Source organism: Microtus pennsylvanicus, chromosome 17 (genome assembly GCF_037038515.1).
Source record: "Microtus pennsylvanicus isolate mMicPen1 chromosome 17, mMicPen1.hap1, whole genome shotgun sequence".
Lineage (NCBI taxonomy): Eukaryota > Metazoa > Chordata > Mammalia > Rodentia > Cricetidae > Microtus > Microtus pennsylvanicus.
In genome coordinates this window covers 26,791,182-26,815,134 of record NC_134595.1, presented here as the reverse complement: position 1 = coordinate 26,815,134, position 23,953 = coordinate 26,791,182, and the positions used below count along the sequence as shown (strand labels likewise).

Here is a 23,953-nt window from a genome sequence, read left to right as displayed (position 1 = left end):
TTTGGCTCTGAATCATTTCCCAGGAGCCTGGAGAGATTTTTTTTCAACTCCTAAGAGCACTGCAGGCTCTTGCAGAGAACCCAGGTTCAATTCCCAGCAGCTACATGGTGGCTGACAACCACCTGTCATTCTAATTCCAGGGGATCTGAATCCTTTTCTGGCCTCTGTGGGCACCAGGCACATAAGTGGTGCACGGACATACATGGATGTGAAATGTTTCATTATACATATAAAACAATAAAATCATTGTGGCTTAGTTATTGCTGTGATAAAACACCATGACCAAAGCAACGTGGGGAAGAAAGGGCTTATTTGGCTTAAGCTTACGTACCACTGTGCATTTTCACAGTCAGGATATGTACTCAAACAGGACAGGAACCTGGAGTCAGGAGCTGATGCAGAAGCCATGGAGGGTGCTGCTTAGTGTCTTGTTCTTATTGCTTGCTCACCTTACTTTCATATAGAATCCAGGATCACCAGCCCAGGCATGGCACCACCCACAATGGACTGGCCCCTCCCTCATCAACCACTAATTAGGAAAATGCCTACATCCTGATCTTATGATCTCAGATGACTTTCATGTATTTTGAGTTGACATAAAATTACCCAGTACAACCGACCCCCTTGTCAACCTAACACACAAACTGTAAAGCACAGCATTTTTTAGCCCCAGGATTACACATTAATATCAACATCACAATATAAAACATTTTACAAACTTAAAAAGTCCCATAGTCTTACAATTTCAAACACTTAAAAAAATTCAATCTTGGGGCTGGAGCGTTGGCTCATTAGTTAAGAGCCCGTGTAATATCCATGCTGAACATGGAGAAGCCAAGCTGATGCCCACAAAGAACCTTCGCTCATGTGGTCTACTGTCTTTAGGAAGGGACTCTGCAGGCTACTAAAAGAGAAAGGTTAAACCAGCCCAGCCACAACCTTTGGTCTACATTCTGTCCTGTCTGCACAATACAATAGTGCGATGGTGGAACAGGACTCATGGGAGTTACAAATCACTGTCTGGTTTGACGTCAGGCCCGCCCACTTCACAATGGAACTCATATGGGACACTGCTTGGGTGACAAGAACCAGATTACATAGCCCAGAGACGTAGGGTAAAACCAAACATGGCTGCTCTAAAAAAAAGTAACAATAAAATGACTACTAATAATATTCAGCTACACTCACAGATCAAGACTTTATTCCACCATCATAAGCGAGGCTTCATCCTGAAGCAGAGGGCAACCAATATAGAGACCCACAGCCAGATCTCACAGAGAGAGAGAGAGAGAGAGAGAGAGAGAGAGAGAGAGAGAGAGAGAGAGCTTGGAACATGCAGCTCTAAGTGATACGCCTCCAGCAAATTCTCCCCTTCCTGCTCAGGGAACCCCACAGAAGAGGAGGCAGAAGTAGTGTGGGGGGCAGAGGGGATGGAGGACACCAGAAGAACAAGGCCCTTTGAATCAACTGAGAAAAGCTCATATAAACTCACAGAGATTGACACAGCATGCATAGGGCCTACACAAGTTTGTACCAGGTCCTTACAAATAGTCTTTAGTTTAATCTTTTTTATAAGACTCCTGAGTGTGTGGATAAGTGGGTCTCTGATCTTGGGCCTCCTCTTGGAGATCTTTCCCTTCTGTTGGTTTGCCTTATTCAAGTTTGATATGATGGTTTTTGCTTTATATCATCATATTTTATTTTGTTAAAAAATCTATTTTCACTAGGTGGTGGTGGTACACAACTTTAGTCCTAGGACTAGGAGGCAGTCAGTGCTCTTAACCTCTGAGCCATCTCTTCAGCCCCCTACTGGTCTCTTCTTAATCACCACTGATTTCTCAGCTCCAGCTGACCAGCATCAACTGAGCCAGCAAAGCAAAATTTCACTTCAGTAGTTCTGGCATCTTGTTAATCATGTCTCTTCAGGCCCACCAGATCAGAACCACAGATTCTCAACTCAAAATAGCAAACTTCCCTGATAGTATCATTAAGGGACTCACAAACTTCCCTCTGAAACTTCATAAACCTGGCCTCTGGTGTGGCTTCTCTGCTCCCTCTTTGATATATCAGGTATATATCAAAGATATATATCAGATATACCAATATCTGACTCCCAAGCCCTTGTTAGTAATAGAGTAACTTAGATAAAAACATTTGGCACCCAAAATGTGGCACAACATCATGTGGATGCTTCTGAAGCCACCACTCACTCACACACACATACATACACATACACACACATACACACACACACACACACACACACACACACACACACACACACACACACTGCTGCAGTCACTCCTTGGACTCTTTGGGTGGTTTCTCCCATCACCATCACCCACACCTTCTTTGGCTGTAGTTCCCCTGTGTCCACTTCCTGGGCCAAAGTCACATGCACCCACCTACAGAACCTGCTCAGGCTTCTGCTGCTGCTAATCCTCCACATGGGCACACAGGACACTCCATTCCCACTTGGTCCTGCTACTGCCACCAACCACAGGCTCTGTCAGCCGGGCAGCTCTGACACCTGTCATGACCTTGGCTCCCACTGTGCCCTAGCTTGCTGTACCCCTTTCCCCCACACCCTCAGCACCAATTGAGCCAGCATCTGCCTGGGTACCACTCCCCAACTGTGCCCCCTGGCATCCTGACACCACCTTCACCCTCACTGCTGATGTGGACAAACTAAAAGTCAGTGGATTTGGTGAGCCATCTGGGAAATTCTTAATGTGCGAGTTAGGGTATATCAAAAAGGAAAAATCTTTCCCATATTAAGAGTGGGAAATATCACAATAGAGGGAGCTAGAATTCTGAATAGTGCAAGTATGGAAGACTTGAAGAAGGAGAAAAATAGGTGAAGTGATGTGGGATGTCCTTCTGTATATGTGTTGCTTTTATTGGTTGATGAATAAAGCTGTTTCAGCCTATGGCTTAGCAGAGCAAAACCAGGTGGGAAATCTGAACAGAGCTATATAGGGAGAATAGGTGGAGTCAAGGAGATGCCATGTAACTGCTGAAGGAGAAAGATGCTAGAACACAACCACAGCCTTGTGGTGATACACAGATTAATAGAAATGGGTTAATTTAAGATATAAGAGCTAGATAGAAAGACACCTAAGCTATTGGCCAAACCGTTATGTAATTAATATAGTTTCTGTGTGATTATTCAGGTCTCAACAGTAAGGGAACAAAAAAGCCATATTTATTTACAAAATGGGGCTCAATGTGGGGCCTTGAGGGTTTCTTCTTCACAATAGAAACTCACAGACATTCTTCAGGACACAGAAGAAAACAACTGATGAACTCTGCCAATATAGGCAATTAAGTCTTTTAAATTTACTGCTTCATGAAAAAGTCTGTTAGATACTATGGGCCTGTAGGCTGGAGATGGGTGCTCCAATATTACAAAAAAACTTTGGGTGACTGTCCAGGCAGCAAGATGTTTTTGTCAGTTCTAGACCTGTGTAAGTTGCTTTCAATGCACTTTCCTGTTTACTTGAGTAATATTATATCTTTCCGGGCTCTTTAAAGAGTTAAGGTCAGATAGTTATAGTTTTCCTTAGTTATGATAAAAGATAAATCAGATATAAAATTTTAGACTCACAAAGATAGGATAGATAATAGTTTTCTTAATTTGCCAAATGTAAATGGACTAGATATTGTAACTGTAATTATTGCTTGCTAACTGTTTTGTATTTGTAATTTTATTATGCTAAAGTTCAAACCTTATTTTCATTTAGACAGAAAACGGGAGATGATGTGGGATGTCCTTCTGTATATGTACTGCCTTTATTGGTTGATGAATAAAATTGTTTGGGCCAATGACTTAGCAGAGCAAAGACAGGCAGGAAATCTGAACAGAGACATAAAGAGAGAGCAAGCGAGAAAGAGAGAGAGAGAAAGTAGGCGGAATCAAGGAGACGCCATGTAACTGCCAAAAAAGAAAGACATTGGAAAACCTTTCTGGTAGGCCACGGCTTCATAGTGATACATATATTAACAGAAATGGATTTTTTTAAGATATAAGAGTTAGCCAGGAATATGCCTAAGCTATTGGCCAACTAGTGTTGTAATACAGTTTCTGTGTGATTATTTGAGTCAGAGCAGTTGGGAAACAAATGAACGGTCTCTGCCTACAATGAAGAGATAACCAACTTAGCTGAGATTGATGTGATGTTGATTATAACTACTATCATTTGGTAATTCATAATTTATCCTTTAAAAAGTGGATTGAAGCCAAATGTGGTGGCACATGCCTTTAATCCCGTGGGAGGCAGAGGCAGGCAGATCTCTGAGTTTGAGGCTAGTATGGTCTCAAAGTGAGTTCAAGGATAGCCAAGGCTACAAAGCAAAACCATGTCTTGAAAACCCAACATGAACACCAAAACTAAACTTTTTTTTTAAATTGCATGTGTGTATGAGCATCAGGCATGTGCCTGGTACTGGAGGAGGTCAGAAGAAGATGTCAGATCCCCTGGAATTAAGGGTACAGACAGTTGTTAGCCACCATGTGGTTGCCGGGAATTGAATCAGGACCTTTGGAAGAGCAGGCAATGCTCTTAACCCACTGAGCCATCTCTCTAGCCTGAACACCAAAACTAAAAACAACAACAAAAAAGTTATTTGCTAATAGTGTCAAATATGAAAATTTGACTGATAAGAAACAAGCCTTAGAAAGACTTACTATCCATACTTTCTTCATCCATTCTTCCGTTGAAGGGCATCTAGGTTGTTTCCAGGTTCTGGCTATTACAAACAATGCTGCCATGAACATAGTTGAGCATATACTTTTGTTGTATGATAGGGACTCTCTTGTGTATATTCCCAAGAGTGGTATTGCTGGATCCAGGGGTAGGTTGATCCCGAATTTCCTGAGAAACTGAAACACTGCTTTCCAGAGTGGTTGCACAAGTTTGCATTCCCACCAGCAATGGGTGAGTGTACCCCTTTCTCCACAACCTCTCCAGCAAAGGCTATCATTGGTGTTTTTTATTTTAGCCATTCTGACAGGTGTAAGATGGTATCTTAAAGTTGTCTTGATTTGCATTTCCCTGATCGCTAAGGAAGTTGAGCATGACCTTAAGTGTCTTTTGGCCATAGAGTATTACTCAGCAGTAAAAAACAAGGACTTCTTGAATTTTGCATACAAATGGATGGAAATAGAAAACACTATCCTGAGTGAGGTAAGCCAGACCCAAAAAGAGGAACATGGGATGTGCTCACTCATATTTGGTTTCTAGCCATAAATAAAGGACATTGAGCTTATAATTCATGTTCCTAGAGAAGCTAAATAAGAAGGTGAATCCAAAGACAAACACATAGGCATCCTCATGAATATTAACCTTCATCAGGCGATGAAAGGAGACAAAGACAGAGACCCACATTGGAGCACCAGACAGAAATCTCAAGGTCCAAATCAGGAGCAGAAGGAGACAGAGCACGAGCAAGGAACTCAGGACCGCGAGGGGTGCACCCACACACTGAGACAATGGGAATGTTCTATCGGGAACTCACCAAGGCCAGCTGGCCTGGGTCTGAAAAAGCCTGGGATAAATCCGGACTAGCTGAACATAGCAGACAATGAGGAATACTGAGAACTCAAGAACAATCGCAGTGGGTTTTTGATCCTACTGCACGTACTGGCTTTGTGGGAGCCTAGGCAGTTTGGATGCTCACCTTACGAGACCTGGATAGAGGTGGGCGGTCCTTGGGCTTCCCACAGGTCAGAGAACCCTGATTGCTCTTCGAGCAGATGAGGGAGGGGTCCTTGATCGGGGGAGGGAAATGGGAGGCGGTTGCGGGGAGGAGGCAGAAATCCTTAATAAATAAATAAATTTAAAAAAAAAGACTTACTATCAATAAGATACAAGTTTCAAAAGACCTACTAATGAAAATAAAAAGAAAATATTCAGACAAAGACAGAGGAATTTAGAACAGAACCTACCACCCCACTGCATAGCAAAACTGAAGAGGGGAGGCCCACGGTTATTAGAAAAGCAAACTTAGTCAATCCAGTTACAATACAAGAATGACCAGCAGATCACAGGCACCCCCAAGGTCATAAGTTAAATTGAATCCTATAGAAGTATGAGGATATTTAAGGAAGTGGTTATTTCATATGATATGCATTCACCCTTTGTGAAGCAGATGTAAAATTCACTGAACCGAATTATCCCCCAAGACTGGAAAGATTTAGATATAGCAATATTAGAGGCTGGTCTTCAGTTACAATGGAGAACATGGTGAAAAGAGGAAGCTAGGGCCATAGAAGAATGGGACAAGGCTGCTAGAGGTACTGATATTTCCCAAGATCATTTCCTGAGCAAAGGCCAATATGCTAATTTGCAAAGACTGTTTGGACTTGATGATCCCACCATGGTTCTATGGTGTTGTATGGAGAGGTCCCGCTTGTTTGTCCTGGCCTCCCTGCTAGCTTAGCCCCGAAATAACCACACAGAAATTGTATTAATTAAATTACTGCTTGGCCATTAGCTCTAACTTCTTATTGGCTAACTCTTACATATTAGTTTAACCCATCTCCATTAATCCGTGTATCACCACATGGCAGTGGCTTATTGGAGATTCTAACTGGCGTCCATCTCAGGCAGAGGATCCATGGCTTCTCTCTGACTCTCTCTTCTTCCTCCCAGACTTCTGCTCTGTTTTCCCTGCCTACCTAAGTTCTGCCCTATCAAAAGGCCAAGGCAGCCGGGCGGTGGTGGCGCACGCCTTTAATCCCAGCACTCGGGGGCAGAGGCAGGCGGATCTCTGTGAGTTCGAGACCAGCCTGGTCTACAAGAGCTAGTGCCAGGACAGGCTCCAAAACCACAGAGAAACCCTGTTTCGAAAAACCAAAAAAAAAAAAAAAAAGGCCAAGGCAGTTTCTTTATTCATTAACCAATGAAAGTAACACATAAACAGAAGGACCTCTTACACCACTATGGCGTCTATCAGCTTTTAATACTTGGGACAAGGTTGACTTCAGTTATGAATAGAACATTATTATATCCAAAAGTCAGATAAACATTAATTGAATCTTTGATTTTGAAAATGCTAATTCAGAAAGGGTGATTAGGTCTTTAAAGGCAAGTAGATGAAGGAACTAGAAATACAACTGATGTTGGATCTCATGCTTATGATGACACTTAGCTGGGAAAAGTGATTTCCAAAAATCTTAAGAAAAATCAAAATGTTAGGTGTTTTAATTGTGGTGAGCAAGGTCATCTGAAAATTTTTTGTAGTCAGGGAGTTCCTGTAAACAAGGTTTTTTTTCTAGACATAATCCAAATAGAAGACCCTACCTTTTGGAGTATGCAGAAGGTGTGGCAAAGGCCAGCATTGGACTAATGAAAACAGATCAACAAGAGACAGGCAAGGTAACTCTTTGCCATTTGGGAAATGCCTTGGGGAGCCTCCCACAGGCCCCACTATCAAATTTGGTTCAATTATTCCCTGTCAGCATTGGAGAAACTCATCCACAGTGCAATTAACAAACTTAATACCTGTTGTTAAAAAACATGCCACTCGGGCTGGAGAAATGGCTCAGCGGTTAAGAGCACTGACTGCTCTTCTAGAGGACCCGGGTTCAATTCCCAGCACCCACATGGCAGCTCACAACTGTCTGAAAATCTAGTTCCAGGGGATCTGACACCTTCACACCAATGCACATAAAATAAAGATAAATAAATCATAAAAAATTTTTAAAAAAACCATGCCACTCTGGAGATGACAAAGACAGAACAACTTCTATAAATATAACCAAAAGTTCAGGAGAGACCAGAAAACAAATATTTAGGAGAACTTCTATAAATGATCAAAGATCAAAACTAAAAATATGAATAAATGGATAGACACAGGAGCAGATGTAACAATAATTTCACCAAAATCTTGGCATCCAGACTGGCCCCTTCAGTAGATAAATATTTAGCTTCTAGGAATTGGAATTTTATATCAGGTAAAACAAAGTACAAGATGGGTAGAGTGTATAGGGTCAGATGAACAGATAGGGAAATTAAAACCATATGTGGCTAACAGGCCAATGAATTTATGGGAATGCGATTTGTTACAGCAATGAAAAGCACAGGTTAGCATTCCTCCAATCTCAGAAACAAACCATAAAATAAAGCTTCTGAGAGAAATATTAAAATGTATTATCAAAAACAATCACAGATTATTCGGGTTGTACATTAGCAGGGCACAACCGCTGTTGGTCTTTCAAAGGATCAACAGTCCTACCTTTAAAATGACTGACAAACCTGTGTGGGTGGAACAATGGCCTTTCACATCAGAAAAATTAGAATAGCTAGTACAGGAACAGCTAAATGCTCAACATATTGAATTGACCAGTCCTTGGAATTCTCCTATATTTGTTATTAAAAAGAAATCTCAAAAAAATGGATAAATCTTTAAAAAAACAGAAAGGGGTAACAAAGATTCCCCAGAGAAAAATTATATAAAGCGTTATTATCTTTAAATAAGCCTATGTATTTTAAAGATTAAAGATATGTTAACCTCAGAATGAAAACCAGGATATGTGTTACATTGGCAAAGAGGTTTTTTCTTTGTTTCCTCAGGAAAATAAAAGTCACGGATACCTTCAAAATTGATAAATATTAGACTCAAACACCAGAGATTACTTGATTAGGAGAGGTGATAATTCATCAAACAACTTGGTCATTCAATCTAAACTAATCTGCTGTGGAATAACCCTTTTGTACACTATGACAATGTTTTGTTCTCATTGGTTTAAGGAAGAGCCAACCAGCCAATAGCTAGGCAGAAGAGCTCAAGTGAGAGCACACTGGGAAGAAAGAGGGCAGAGTTGCAAGCCAGACACATAAGAAGCATGAGATGAACATGCCATGCTGAAAAAAAGTCCCATCATGTGGCAGAATATAGATAAGAAATATTGATTAATTTAAGTTGAAAGAAGCTAGTTAGTAACAAGCCTAAACTATCAGCTGAGCATTTATAATTAATCAAAAGTCTCTGTGTGGTTATTTGGGAGCAGGTTGGTGGGACAGAAAAGTCTACCTACACTAACTTATAAAACTAATAAATGCCTTTCATTAGGTCAGGTATAAGAAAATAATTTTTATTACTAAAATATAATACTATATCTGTTGCCAAAAACATTTGTCTTAACAAAGATATGAACCACCTTCCCCCAAAGGGGAACCCCCTCAAAATTAGGTCAGGGCAGGGATTTGTTTTTGTCTTTCCAGGAAAATAAAAGCATTGAACTAAGGAGTTTGAAGGCCACTGAACAAATGAGACATCTGAAGAAGAAGGATGAAACACACAGAGAATAACATCCCAAGAAGAATAAAATTGGTCTAATGGGTATACTTCATTTACAACAGGATAAAATTTCATAAATCTTCCCAAATATTTGTTTCTGCTACTCTCTACAGACATAAAAGGAAAATGTCTTTTTCTGGTCCCAATTCAATTAAAGATTAAAGCTGGCTTTGTAGTTGAAAGGTGGAGATCTCATCTCTAAACCCAGGCATGCTTGTAAAAGGAAAATCCAAAATCTCTGTCTCAGGTCAGAAGAGTCACCTGGTACGGGACAGAAGAAAACCAAAATTATGGCACTATTCTATTGCCACTAATCCCTTATCCTTTGGTTTCCATTTGATTCTTTAAAACTTTCTTAAGGTATAAATATTATTTCAAATTTTGTAAGACTAACACACACATACACACATACATATATAAACTTTCTGTTGTGATATTAATGGTCATATGGGGTACTAACTAATTTTAGAAATAAGCTTTATCTAGGCTTCCTGTATGTGATTTCAGACTTGAGTCTAAAGCAGATACCTAGGAACTACGTTTGTATACCCCAGAAATATCTCACAGATTGTGGAACTTTAACATCTTGGAGATCTGCTGCATATGACATTTAAAATGTTAAAACGTTTTCTGCAGTAAGCCGTGACCATTTCTGGTAGTGACCTTTGACTTCTCCAAGAAGTCCTTCAATGACAAATCCACCTCAATTGTAGTAATGGCACTGAGCTGACAAACACCACCCAAAGATATCTTTGAACTACAAACTGCTCAGGACAACTTCAAAGTGGTTAGCTAAGATGGTCTAGCCTCATAAACTACTCCATCCAGGACTTCAAATAAATCCTCTACTTTCCCATCACACAGAGACTGAACAACAAATGATACAGCTCGTTCTGCCAGGACTTGACCATTATCCCAATTTTCTTAGGGTCCCCTAAAGATGCTGTTGCCTCCCCAGACAACAGGAAGTAATTTTAAGAACATGACACCCACATTCCCGAGTGACAGAGGAAGGTCATTGGTTAAAAAATAAAGAAACTGCTTGGCCTCATAGGTTAAAACATAGGTGGGAGGAGTAAACAGAACAGAATGCTGGGAGGAAGAGGAAGTGAGCTCAGAGGCCATGCTCCCCTCTCCCGGGCAGACGCCATGAAGCAAGCTGCCAGGTCAGACATGCTGAATCTTTCCCGGTAAGACTGATGTTACACAGATTATTAGAGATGGGTTGATCGGGATATGAGAATTAGCCTGTAAGGGCTAGAGTTAATGGGCCAACCAGTGTTTAAAAGAATACCGTTTCCGTGTAATTATTTCGGGTATAAAGCTAGCAGTGTGGGAGGCCAGGTGCCAGGAATGTAGCCCGCCGCTCCTATTACAACACCCGAGAGTTGGGGTAGGTGGTCTTGGTCATTTGATGAGTTATGGATGTTTGTCATTATTTAGGGAGGACCAATTGCAAGTTGTTATTGCTCATGGCCAGGGATGAATCAAAGCAAAGGAGGTTAGACTCAGGAATCTCTTTCTGAAAAGTATATAAAAAAGCATATAAAAGGGAATATAGGAATGACAGAATAAAGGGTTGATTATTGAATCTACCTTTAAACTAAAAACAACTACTAGTTTTAATATTGGTATGGGTTTTTGTATATTTGGTATATACAAATTTACAGTTATTTTTGTTACAACATACTATAAGTTATTTTACCTAACCAACTCATTTAAAATTATAATATAAAGTTCTAGTCTTTGAAAGCTATTATTACAAACTGTTTATGATAATTAAGAAATGCAGGTGCATAATTAGTCATTTATAACAATCAAACTTGTAGTCATGTTAGATATATTTTCAAGGTTATACAAATATATTTTAGATATATAGGTGGTCTTCAAACACTTCAGAGACCTACAAAATATGGAATTTAAGATGTTTTAATAACATAAGCTTTTTCATGATAGTGAGATATATCTGTTCCTAACAGCACTAATCAACTTCAAAAAGAAAAAGGATAATGGGCATCAAAGAACCTCCATATGGAGTTTGCTTGCATTGTGGTAAGGTTAGCCACTGAGCAAGAAACTTCCTTTTCTTGACTGCTGATCATATGCTATCAAAATTGTATAAGCAGTCCTTCAAAATTCCTGCTTCACAGAAAAGTCTGTCAGCTATTCTAGGCCTGTAAGCTGAAGATGGATGTCCCAATGTTGCAGAGGAATCTTGGGTGACTATCTAGGCAGTCAGCTGTCTCTGTCTTTCTATAGTTTTGGAAGTTGTTTATGCACACTTCCTATTTACTCAGGTAATATTTTATCCTTCTTTGGTTTCTGATGGGGTTGAAGACTAGATAATCACATCACTTTTTTGTTACAAAATTTAGAAAAGAAACTTACAAAAGAAATGTAAAGTATATAAGGCTGAGAGACATAAAAGCTTAAGTTGTTCATTTAAGAAAATGTTTTAAGACCTAAAAGGATATTTTAGGATAGTAATAGAATCTATGATAGAAAGTTGTTTAGGTATAAAACTTTGGATTCATCAAGATAGGATAGATAATATTTTCTCTGAATTTGCCAAATACAAATGAACTTGACATTATGAATATAATCTTATCTGATAATTGTTCTTATTATATATAGTTTTCCTGTGTTAGAGATAAAACATTTCCTTTTTATTTAGACAATACCTGCTTATTGATCTTATTGTATAGTTTTACTGTGTCAGAGTTAAAAGCTTTTCTTTTAATTTGACAAAAAGGGAGAAATGTTGTGGAACATTTGAACAAACTGTAACACCCCAAGATAGTCTTAATACAGTTAACCTTGAATTAGGAGGCAGAGACAGTCACTAGTTGACAAAAAGTAGCCATAGAGAATATGGAGGACCCAGAATACTGATAGGAAGGAGTAGAGAGGGACTTCGAGATTTGAGGTGTAGGGGAGTTGCCTCTTTTTGATCTGGAAAATGTGGAGAGAAGGTCAGCTGGCCACTCTTCCACTGTTTCTTTGATCTATCAAGTTTTCACTCCAATATCTGACTTCTTAGTCTTTACTGGTAATAGGACTACTTAGATAAAAACCACAGCTCCATTATCTGTGCTGCTGACCATATTCTTATCGTCCAAGCTCCTGCAGAGCAGCTTGCCAAGGTATGAACACTCAGTGGTTTTCCCGCCCAAAGTTCCAAAGTCCTCTCACAATCATCCCCAAGCAATGGTCAGGTCTGTTGTCACAACTCCCCGCTACCCTGGTACTGACGTCTATCCTAGTTAGGGTTGTTGTTGCTGTGAGGAAACACTATCACCCAAGCAAACTAGTAAGGAAAGAGTTTATTTCACTCACACTTCCATATCACTGTTCATCATCAAAGAAAGGACAGGAACTCAAACAGAGCAGGAACACAGAAGCAGGAGGCGATGCAGAAGCCATGGAGGTGTGCTGCTTACTGGCTTGTTCCTTGTGGCTTACTCAGCCTTCCTTCTTATCCCAGTTCAGAGATGGCTCCACCCAAAATGGGCTGGGCCCTCTCATATCAATCACTAATTAAGAAAATTTCCCTACAGGCTATCTATAGTCAGAGCTCGTGGAGATATTTTCTTTTCTTTCTTTCTTTCTTTCTTTCTTTCTTTCTTTCTTTCTTTCTTTCTTTCTTTCTTTCCTTCCTTCCTTCCTTCCTTCCTTCCTTCCTTCTCTATTTATTTATTTTATTTTATTTTGGGGTGGGGGTATATTATTGGTTGTCTTGGAACTTGCTCTGTAGACTAGGCTGGTGTTAAACTCACAGAGATCCTCCTGCTTCTGCCTCTCAGAAAATAAATAGGAAAAATAAAAAGAATAATCACATAAATAAATTGATGTTTTTCCACAGTCACAGCAGTTACAGCTGTCTCAACCAATAATTGTAGCTCTGCAGTTACTGGACTACTTCTCAGGCAATGAAACAGTGGGACTTTTATATCCCACCAGATTCACCTCCTGCCACTGCCACCAAATACAGTTTTTAACTAAACCTTTATCATTCTATTTAACAATAAGACTCAGGAATCAGAGGCTGGGGTGAAAATCACTGATGTCTCAGAGTGTATCCTCTGCTTCGCCAAACCAAAAAAAACACCGCCACACATAAAGTTCCTCTCTACTTCTTCCTGTGCATCTCTATCCATCTTCCGGACTCCCTCTGACTCTCTGTGACTACTTTCTGTCAACTACTTGCTGGCTCTGCCTCCTGACCCAAGGTTGATTTTATTTAATTAACACAAATGTAAACTCAGGGTTCACAGTATGTCTGAATATCCTACAACAATAAATGATAGATAGATAGATAGATAGATAGATAGATAGATAGATAGGGGACTTGAGTTGGCTCAGCAGTTAAGAGCACCTACTGCTCTTGCAAAGGACCTGAGCTTGATTTCCAGCACCAGGTTGGTTTCTAGCTGACAGTTACATGGGCAGCTCACAACTGCTTGTAACTCTAACTCCAGGGGATCCATTGCCCGGTTCTGAACTCTACATACTCCTCACCATGGGTTGGGCAGCAGGAATATGAAGATTGTATGTGTCAGCTCAGAGATTATAACAATATATATCAAAGCCTGATCACCTTAACAAAACAAAATCTATTCCCCACAGTTCTGGAAGCCGGGAAGCCCAAAATGAAGACGGTAGCTAGTTCAGCTCCTGGCCAGGTGGGCTGCGTACCACTGCCTGCTCACTGCTCTCAGGACTGAAAGAGGGTGGGACCTGGCAATTCTCCTTAAGACATCCTATCACGGCCTGGAGGTGGTGGCATAGGCCTTTAATCCCAGAGTTTGGAAGGCAGAGGTAGGATCTCTGTGAGTTTGAGGCCAGCCTGGCCTACAGAGTGAGTTCCAGTACAGCCAAGGCTACAGAGAGAAACCCTGTCTCAAAAAAAAAAAAAATCCTAAATCCTATCACTGTCTCCACACTGTGACCTTATTTAGCTTCACCTCTTGGAGACTCCCTTTCCAAATATAGTCTCTTTGAGACTCAGGGGGTTTCTATTGCTCTGAAGAGACACTATCAGCACAGAAACTCTTATAAAGGCAACCATTACCTGGGGCTGCCTTACAGTCCTGAAGTTTAGTCCATTATCATCATGGCTAGAAGCATGCCCGCATGCAGGGGCACACGGTGTAGGAGAGATAGCTGAGAGTTCTACATCTGGATAAGCAGGCAGCACGCAGAGAGAGACACTGGGTCCAGCTTGAGCTTGTGAAACCTTGAAGCCTGCGCCCAGTGACACACCCACTCCAATAAGGCCACATCCACTCCAACGAGGCCACACCCACTCCAACGAGGCCACGGTGGTGGAGCACGCTTTTAATCCCAGCACTTGGGAGGCAAAGGCAGGCGGATCTCTGTGAGTTCGAGGCCAGCCTGGTCTACAAGAGCTAGTTCCAGGACAGGAACCAAAAGCTACGGAGAAACCCTGTCTCGAAAATTCAAAAAAAAAAAAAGGAAGCTGATAGTGCTCTTTATGTGCTGTGCACATCTAAAAAACTTAAATTAGCTGGGCAGTGGTGGCGCACGCCTTTAATCCCAGCACTTGGGAGGCAGAGGCAGGCAGATCTCTGTGAGTTCGAGACCAGCTTGGTCTACAGAGCTAGTTCCAGGACAGGCTCCAAAACCACAGAGAAACCCTGTCTTGAAAAACAAAACAAACAAACAAAAAAAAAGGTCACATCTCCTAATAGTACCTATGAGCCATTTTCTTTCAAACCACCACACAGGGCTTCGTCAGATGAGGTGGGGGCACACAGTTCAGGCCAGAGCAAGGGTTTCCAAGGATTGACATTCTATAGAGTAAGGCAGAATACTTTTCATTGACTTATAATCAGAAGAAATGCAACCTCTCTGGTCAGTCACACACTCAACCCAGGTAAATGGGAGAAAGCATCAAAATCCTTCCTGGAGGCAGGAGTGTGAGATCTTAGGGATTCCGCCCAAATCTCAGTTACATTGTGAGAACATGAGGGATGGGACGTCTGGCACTTGCTGCAGTATTGGAGAGGGAACCTCACAAGATAGGTAAACACAGCCCCCGAGCTACAGCCTCTGCTCTGAAGGTGATTCTGAAAAGAAAGCCTTCTCTAGCAAATATGCTGTGTTATGGTGAGGACGTTTCTTGTATTTATCCCAGTTCAGCAACAAATAATGTCTTAGCAATAACAATAAAATGTTAAATGTGATTCTCTTTCTCTTTTCCTTCCTTCCTTTCCTTTCTTCCTTCTCTTTCTTTCTCTGTCTCTCTGTCCCTCTTTCTCTCTTTCTTTCTTCCTTTTCATAGGGTCTCATTATGTGTCCCTGAGCTGGAACTCACTATGTAGACAAGCCTCAAATTCAGAGTTACAATTGCCTCTGCTTCCCAAGAGCTGGGACCACCAGCTCCCAAATAATGACATGGAGGCTTCTTATTCATTCTGAAACCTTGGTCTTAGCTTAGGCTTGTTCCCAGCTAAAACGTTTTAATTAAACCATTCATACTAATCTGTGTCTGTCACATGGCTTGTTTCTTCTCCTCCATACTATATCTCCGACTTGTTCTGGGTCTCTCTGGCAAAACCTACCTCTCTTCTTCCCAGAGTTTTTTGTCTGTTTCCGGAAGTCCTGTCTATCCTCTCCTGCCTCACTATGGGTCATTCAGCTCTTTATTAAACCAATCAGAAGGTGCCTTAGCAGAGACACATCTTCATAGTGTACATAAAGATTATCCCACAACATAGCACACCAGTTTATAAGGTGATTTTCAACGCTTAGAATCACACTATAGCTAGACAAGAAATATTTACTTGTGGTTTCAGAACAGAGTGTGAGGAATTTCCCAGTCTTAACTGTAAAAGAAAAGCAGGAAATGGAACCTAGCAGGAGGAGCAGAGCCAGGGAATCCTCACTGAGGTTTTACGGCCACCAAATGCCTAAGGACCCCTTAGTTATAGTCCACCAAGAGCAAATACGGCAATGTAAACTCTGCCTCCACCACAGCTGGGGGCTCAGGGGCGGGAGACAAGGTACTAGGAGATTTTCTTTTGTGGTTAAATAATTTTTGAGGGTGGGAAAAATGGCTCAGTTGGCAAAACACTTGTCATGCAAGAACATGGACCTGAGTTCAGATCCCCAGAACCAACATAGAAGCCAAGAAAGGTGGAACACTTCTGTAACCTGGGAAGAGGAAAGCAGGAGGCAGCTGGCCAAGTTAACAAGCTCCAGATTCACTGAGAGAATTTGTCTCAAAAGATAAGGTGACTGGGACTGAAGATGACACTCAATGTCACCCTCTGCCCTCTGCACGCAAGTGTGTAAGCATGCACATGCACACGCATGCAACCACATAGAACACACACATAGGCATACATGTACACATGCACACACATACATACACACACACACACACACACACACACACACACATCCTACAGGGAGTTTTTGAGACTCCAGGTTCACATTGCAATGCTTTCCACCTAGTCTTTACCCGGCATGATTTGCAGGTCCTGATACTGTCTGAAAATATGCCAACTAAGACCTTCCAGACTTGAAGAAAGGCACAAAGGCTCTTAAAAGTGCCCTTCACAGGTCAGCAGCATAAATAAAAAACAACCTCCTTCTACAGCAACCCAAGGAAACTGCATAACTCCAGGGATAAAGAGATCGTATCAGGCAGTGTGACAGCCAGATAGAAACTGCGATCTACAAGGGAAAAATAATCTCATCAGAAATAGCCGGAGCAGCACAGCGGTGCTGAGATGGGACCTAGAGCCATGAGAGTGATAAGCAAGACCTCTGCTGATGACCTCTAACCCCAACCATCAGTGATGCCAGGTTACTTATGGGATCGCTCCCTCTCACACCCCCTCTCCTGTATAGTATACATGCTTGGATCTATATTTTTCCACTTCACAATCTTGGGCTCCCTCTTCCTTTTTTTTTTTTTTTTTGAGACAAGGTTTCTCTGTAGCTTTGGTGCCTGTCCTGGAACTAGCTCTTGTAGACCAGGATGGCCTCAAACTCAGAGATCCGCCTGCCTCTGCCTCCCAAGTGCTGGGATTAAAGGCGTGTGCCACCACCGCCTGGCCCCTCTTCTTTATTATGATCATTTCCCCTGCTATGCATAAACTTCACACACACACACACACACACACACACGAATTTCTGATAATCCTGTCTCTGTTTCCTGGGTGTTACAATTATAAGACTTGCACTATCAAGCCTGCAAGCCTGCTTTATGCATTGCTGGGGATTTAACCCAGGTCCCATTTGTGTTTTTGCTTTTAGAATGACATTCAGAAAAATCATTACCATGACCAAAGGCAAGGAGATTCCCCTCTGTACTTCTAGGAGTCCTGTGGTTTCTAGATCAGGTGTGTAAATCGTGGGTCTATTTGGTGTTGGTTTCTGTACCTCGTATCTGGCAAGGATACAGCTTCTTTTGTATGTGGTCATCCATTTTCTCAGCACTGCGTGTTGGTGATACCGTCTTTCCCTTCTGTGTATTCCCGCGAGCTTTGTTGAAGACTGACTGCTGCCTGAGTCTGTCTGTCGTCAGGTCAACTATAACCAAACATTCAAAGCTGTGTAACTTGTAAGAAAGACATTTCTTTCTCCCATATCTGAAGGCTGAAAGGGCCAGATCAATATGCTGGCGTATGACGAGGCTTCCCTACTGCATTTTCCCACAATGGGAGGACAAGGAGACAGAAGCAAGACAGCTGGGTGTCGTTCCCTTGGCATTAGTCCATTCGTGAGGCTGGAACCCCCACAGCCCAGGTACTGCTTGAGGGTCTTATCTCTCGAGGCTGTTGAAATCGTTATTAAACTCCAGCGTGAGTTTTGAAGGGGATAAACATTCAAACCACAGAAAACTATGTATTTGTAGTTTTTTTCCTGGACTTTCTTTTCTTCTGTTCCATTTGTCTGTGTGTTTGTTTTTACCCCAATCTTACTGTTTTGATTACTATAGTTTTGAAATATGGTTTACAATCATGAAATGTCCCCAAGATGTCTCCAACTTTCTTTCTTTTTGTATATATTTTTATTTTATGTGTGAGTGTTTAGACGTATGTATGTGTACCATTATGTGTGTGTCTGGTGCCCGTGGAGGTCAGAAGAAGGTGTCAGATACCTTGGAACTGGAGCTATGCATGATGCAAGCCATCATGTGGGTTCTGGGAATGGAACCCAGGTCATATAAAAAACTAATGAGTGCTCTTAAACACTGAGCTCTCTCTTCAGCCCCTTCCATCTGTCTTGTGTTTTTTGCCAGTGTTAGGGATAGAATTCAGGATACCCATACTTTTTGAAACACTGTCTCCCTATTTAGCCCAGGCTGGCCTTGAAGCCATGATTCTCTTTGCCTCCATGTCTCCTCTAGGGATGATGACATGTGTATGCCATCCAGTCCTGCTTCAGCTGTTTGCCTTTTCCAGATGTCCGTAGCTACTTGAGATCCTTTGTGACTCCATATGAAACTTAGAACTATTTTTTCTATTTCTGTGAAATATGTCCTTGGAGTTTTTGCTAGGGCAGCATGGGAGCTGCAGACCCCTCAGGCAGCACAGACCACCTCATTTCTTTCCTTCTTAGTACCCTCACCTTTAGAGGGGGTGACACATGTGTCTGTTGTGAAGCTCAGACAGTGGTGGCACACACCTTTAATCCCCACTCAGGAGGCAGAGACAGTCAGACCTCCAATCAGCCTGAGCTACACAAATAAACTTTGTCTAAAAAAAATTATATATATATATATATATAGATAGATAGATAGATAGATAGATAGATAGATATATAATAGGTATATAATATATATCAACACTATATCTATGGGACTTATACAATTTATTAGAATGACCAGGCAGTGGTCCAGCTAATCTAACAATGGCTGGCTATGAACAGAAGGTTCAAGAACGCAATAGTTGCTCAGTCTACAAGACTGGATGTCTCGGCTGGTCTTCAGTAGATGCTGGAATCCTGAAGAGGTAGACTCTAAATGCCAGTGAAGGAATGGACTTGCTAGCAAGGCAAGGGCAACCAGGAAAAGAGCAAAAGCTTCCTTCTTCCTTGTCTTTATATAGGCTTCAGCAGAAGGTACAGTCCAGAGCAGAGGTGGGTTTTCCCAGTTCAAATAACAAAAGGTGTGTCTTCCTACCTCAATGATCCAGATGAAAGTGGATCTTCCCATTTCAAATTAAGCAAAAATCCCTCACAGGTGTGCCCCTCCATTTTGGGGTTTTAATTAATTCCAGATGTAGTCAAGTTCACAACCAAGAATAGCCGTCACAATGGCTCTAGTCTTTTTTGACCGATAGCTTTATCCTCTCTCCCCATCTCTGTTACTCCCTTGTAACCCCTGAGGTAAGAGTAGAGAGGAGAAGCCCAGGCATGAGAGTCCACCTGCTCTCCCTCCTGGAACCCAAACAGGACAAAAGAAAGGCCTGACACTCAGGCTCCCACACACTGAGGAAAGCTGGGCACTTGCTCCCCAGAACTGGGCCACCCATGGGGCATAGGATTAAGATTAATTCACATGAGAAATGTAAAACCTCCAAACAAAATTTTTATTAAAATAAGCATTCGGTCTCAGAATAAAAAAAAGAAAGAAAGAAAGAAAAGAAAGAAGGAAGGAAGGAAGAAAGGAAGGAGGGAGGGAGGGAGGGAGGGAGGGAGGGAGGGAGGAAGGAAGGAAGAAAGGAAGGAAGGAGAGAAGACTCATTGACTCTGGAATTGAGTCGTTTTCCCACCCTTCCTGTCTGATTTTTCTCCCAGAGAAGCAGCTGTTACCAGCCCCAGGGGCTTTTGAAGACTCCCAGGCACACATAGAAGTGCACACAAAGGCATCCCGTGCCCTCCCCCACTGCACAGCACGCGCAGAACATCTCGCATAGGACACCTGCCTGATCTTCCTGACAACAGATGGGATTCTAAATCTAGGCCAATACCTATGGATGGATTGCATCTCCGTGATGAGCTCGGGGTGTGTCCTGACCTTTGCTGTACCGTGACCCCTGTGATGATGACACAGGAGAGCACAGGGACATTTCCTGGAAGGTACTCACTGAGTCAATGCGTGCAAAACATCTAAAATGTTAGAGGGGCCACTGCCCTCCATAGAACTAACATCCCTGCCCTCACTCCCAGGAGGTGGGGTCTCTTTGCCCCTGAGACAGCATTTACAGTGGTCGGGTTCTCAGTGTTTCCGCATTGCAGTTCATTTGACTCTCTCATACTTGGGAGGAGGGTTTGTTATTATCCTGAGCCATGGCAGAAGCTGCCAGGGTGTTCAAGACTTCCTTATAGCCAGAGCTTATCTGAGTCAGCAGCAATGTCCAGACCACCACCTAAACCTGGCTTTCCATTTTGAAACTGTTTTTTCTTGTCTAACGCATCTTTAAAATATTCTGTGACTCTAGTTTCAGACTCCATTTAGCCCCTAGATCTGTGTGTGTGTGTGTGTGTGTGTGTGTGTGTGTGTGTGTGTGTGTCTGGAAGACAAGAACTTCGGACACAGAGGCACGGCGCTGTGAGTTCACTGTTACAAATGAGCAAGCGGCGGCCTCAAGTCTGAGGCTACGCTGGTAGAAAAAGCAGATTCCAGGCCAGCCAGGACAATATAGTGAGACTGACTGAGAGCAACAACAGAAAACTTAAAGCAAAGGTTCCCACTAGGTAAGAGTGGACAAGATTCCAGATTTCCCCTTTTCCTCACAGAAAATGCCAGCGATCGGCCCCCAGAAGACATACAGGAACGTGTCCCTGTGCCAGCTGCAAGCTCACTGTGTTTGTTCTCTGGTAGTTCCGGGCAGAACAAGCTGATAAGATGGAAACAAGTAACTTCAAAACATATGTAAATGAGTGTCCTAAGCAAGAGTAAAGTTGGAAGAATCCATGCAAGTTCAAAGTCAGCCAGGGCTACAAATCGCAAGACCCACTCTCAAAACACCCAAAGAGGAATAATCCTTGCACTTGGGACAGGCCAGCCTGGTATACAACTTAGTGAGTTCAAGGCCAGCCTGGTGTACAACTTAGTGAGTTCAAGGCCAGACTGGTCTACATAGTGAGTTCAAGGCCAGACTGGTCTACACAGGCTGCTTGCTCTTGCAGAGGACCTGGGTTTGGTGACTAGAAGCCAGGGTGGCTCATAACTGTCTCTGCTCAGGTACCAGGCGCTCACATGGTACACGACCCGTGTATGTGCGGGTAAAGCACTCATACACATAAATAAAAATAAACCTCTAAGGAACACACACAGAGGGGCTGGGTAAAGTAGTCGCCATGCAAGAGTGAGCACCTGTGTTCCCAGCCCCAGAACGTGAGCTGAGCTGGGTATCGGTAATTCCAGTGCTCCAGCAACGTGAGTTGTGGAGACAGGAGAATCCCCCAGACGACCACAGACTGGGTAGCCTGATATGTGCCGTGAGGAACAATGAAGGACGCCCTCTCAAACAAGGTGGATGGTGAAGACTGAGTCCTCGGACCTCCAAACATATGCCACGGAACACAACACACATACCTGACCTCACACCTGAACACACACACACACACACACACCCCAAAATCAAACCAGAACAAGCACACGCACACAAAGAAGGCTGGGCGGTGGCCCGCTGGGTGAAGTGCGTGCTTGGCCAGCATAAGGACCTGAGTCCAGACACTCAGCCCTCACGTGAAAACAAAACACGTAACTCCAGTGCTGGCTGGCAGAGACAGGAAGATCCCTGGGGCTCACCGGCTAGCCAGTCTTGCTGAAACCACAATGTCCAGGGTCAGTGAGAGATCCTGTCTCCCGCCATGATGGGGAGGGGCTGGAGAGGTGGCTCAGCAGTTGAGAGTGCTTACTGTTCTTCAGTTCCCAGCAGCTGTGTCAGGCGGCTGATTGCTGCCCGCCCCCCAACAACAGCTCCAGAGGACCTAACACACTCTTCTGGTCTCCAGGAGCACCTCTCCCCGCCATGTGGCATATACCCACACACAGAGAGATACACCTATATACATAAATAATAATAAATATTCTTGAAAGGAAGCAGAGAATCAATTGAAGAATCTCTGGCCTCTAGATATGCCTACATGGGTGACTGAACTCATGGATATGTGTACAGATGCATCCACCTACAGACAGGCACACATAGAAAACAAAACAGAGAGAGAGAGAGAGAGAGAGAGAGAGAGAGAGAGAGAGAGAGAGCAAGCGCCACACCCACATACACATACAAAAAGAGAAAAGAGAACCCACAGAATGGGAGAAAATGTTTGCAAATTATACACCTGAAAAGGGTTAAGACCCTGAATAGACAGAGAACTGCAACCCAGCAATGATGTGTTAAACTAAAATTCAAAATGGGCAAAGAATTTAAGCAGACATTTCTTCATAGAAAGTGTACAGATAGCTTGCTGTATTAGATTCCTCTAGGGTAACAGAACCTATAGAATCTATCTATCTATCTATCTATCTATCTATCTATCTATCTATCTATCTATCTACACACACACACACACACACACACACACATATATATATATATATATATGATTTATTAGAATGACTTACAGGCCACAGTCCAGCTAATCCAACAGTAGCAGGCTGTGGATGGGAAGTCCAAGAATCCGGCAGTTGTTCAGTCCACAAGGCTGGTGTCTCGGTTCATCTTCTGTACATGCTGGAACCCTGAAGAAGTCGGCTCTAATGGTGGTGAAGGAACAGACACTTGCTAGCAAAGCAAGAGCAGCAGGCAAAGAGCAAGCTTCCTTCTTCCTTGTCCTTATATAGGCTTCCAGCAGAAGGTGTGGCCCAGAGTAGAGGTGGGTTTTCCCAGCTCAAATGATCTAGATTAAAGGTGTGTCTTCCTATCTCAAAGATCCAGATTAGAAGCGGATCGTCCCACTTCAAACTAAGTAAAAATCCCTCACAGACGTGCCCCAGTGTAGGGGTTTGTTAATTCCAGGAGTAGTCAAGTTCACAACCAAGAACACCCATCACACCAACCAAATCAAGATTAAAAAGACTGGAAAGCCGAGTTTGGCGGCAAGTTTCTAGAGTCCCAGTCCTCAGAAAGCTGAGGCAGGAGGATTGCCTGTCTCAAGAAAAGGTGTGCTTGGGTCAGGGCCTGGAGATGTAGCTCAGCTGGTAGAAAGCTTTCTTAAACCAGGGAGAAACAAGAGAGGGCTGGAGAGATGGCGAAGTAGTTAAGAGGGAATACTGCTTTTGCCGAGGACCTGAGTTCAACTTCCAGAACCCAAGTCCAACGCTCACAATTGCCTGTAGCTCCAGCTCCAAGGGATCCGCCACCCCTGGGCTCCTCTGGCATCTGACTCACGTGTACATACACCATCCCCCCCCCCCACACACACATAAAATCTAAAAAAATGAAATAAACATTAAAGTAAAACAAAAAAACAAGGAACTAAAAGAAGGGGGAAAACCCCTGGCACCTTGATAGTTACTTGTGTTTCCTGTTGGCTGCATGCCAAGAAGCTGTAACACAGCTGGTAAAGCCCAAACCACCTGTAAAAAGCTATGCATGGCGTACATGCTGTAATCTCTACACTAAGGAGGTGTAAGAGAATCACAGCAAGTTTAAAATCAACCTGGTCTACACAGTCTCCCTCAAAAAAAAAAATCAAAACAAAATTGTCCATGAAGATAATG

At 42.6% G+C, this 23,953-nt stretch overlaps 1 protein-coding gene across 1 annotated transcript in view; it reads right to left on the bottom strand.

The window, feature by feature from the left end:
- Stk25 (serine/threonine kinase 25) overlaps positions 1–22,986 on the bottom strand; it is a 37,820-nt gene extending 14,834 nt beyond the window's left edge. The window contains exon 1 of the mRNA XM_075951361.1: positions 22,856–22,986. The gene's annotated coding sequence lies outside the window, so the exon portion shown is untranslated. The remainder of the gene's footprint in view (positions 1–22,855) is intronic.
- Between the last annotated feature and the right edge of the window lie 967 nt (positions 22,987–23,953).